Source organism: Cyclopterus lumpus, chromosome 20 (assembly GCF_009769545.1).
Source record: "Cyclopterus lumpus isolate fCycLum1 chromosome 20, fCycLum1.pri, whole genome shotgun sequence".
NCBI lineage: Eukaryota > Metazoa > Chordata > Actinopteri > Perciformes > Cyclopteridae > Cyclopterus > Cyclopterus lumpus.
In genome coordinates, this window is record NC_046985.1 from 972,501 (window position 1) to 973,861 (window position 1,361).

A 1,361-nucleotide genomic window follows, 5' to 3' on the forward strand; every position below is an offset into this window, starting at 1 on the left:
GTGTTAAAGCTGCATTCTCTCTCCTGACCACCAGGGGGCGACTCCTCTGGTTGTATAGAAGTCTATGCTTCATGTGTTAAAGCTGCATTCTCTCTCCTGACCACCAGGGGGCGACTCCTCTGGTTGTATAGAAGTCTATGTTTCATGTGTTAAAGCTGCATTCTCTCTCCTGACCACCAGGGGGCGACTCCTCTGGTTGTATAGAAGTCTATATAAATGACTCTACTTCTCTTGATGTATTCCCTCAGTAAACATTGTAAACATTAGTTTTTGGTCTCAATCTCTAGTTTCAAGTCTTCTTCAATACAGCGTGATGTTCATTTAGTAAATTATGGTCATTTAGAGTCAAACAGACCATAAAACTTGTGTGCTTTAAGGCGGGGCTACAAGGTGATTGACAGGTCGACGCCACGGAGTTGTTCCTGTTTTCATCTTACAACTTTAACCCTTTAGTGCACTAAGCTCCGCCCTCTTGTGCCTCTTCAGGTTGAAAAAACACAAGATGGTGAGAAACAAAAAACAACAAAAGACATCTGGACCAAAACCTCCCAGGTGGGTTTGAGGAGGTTTTTGTTCTTGTCCCAGTCTTCAGTCATCATCCTGCAAGCTTCTCTGGGAACGCGTGACCATCCCACTAAACTTCCCATCAGCCCACTGTTTCCTCCAGTTTGTCATTGTGGTTGTTTCATTGAGAAATGACTCCGGGAGCTTCAGCTGTGTTTTAGCACAAAGGGACTACGGTCATCTTATAAAAGCTTTAATATGGTTCTGAAATCTAAAAGATTCAGATCTTCAGTAGGACTCAAAAAGTGGTACTTGTTACCGCCCACAACGGCTCTGAGGGGTTCCACATGGTTTCTTTACGAGGTTCTCATGAGTTCTCAAAGGAATCTGAGGGGTTCTTACAGGCCGATTGATCTCAAATCTGAAGGTTTTCATGAATTTGGAAAGGACAAGGTTTTAAATGTGTCCTTGAGGAGGTCAAATGGACACGAAGGGATTCAAAGGGTCCTGAAAAAGAAAAAGGTGAGTTAAAGGTTCTCAGGCCTTCCGGAAGGATAAGGCAAAGATGAAGAGAGGCTGAAAGGGTTCAGATGGAACTTTTAAGGGGTTCTCGGAGTCTTGCAGAGGACTTTCTCTGGAGGTATTTCTAAAGAGGTTCTGCAGATTTAAAGGGGCTTGTAAAGAGAAACAGTGGCCTTGCACCGGATTTCAAGACAATCTAATGGGTTCCTCAATGGGGAATGGAAGTGGCTCTATATTAGATTTTAAGAGATTCACTGGGTTCTAAGAAAGATTGTTAATGTCTGGATCAAATTCTAGGGGGTATCAGAGGAACCTATACTTCACAGAATACGAGG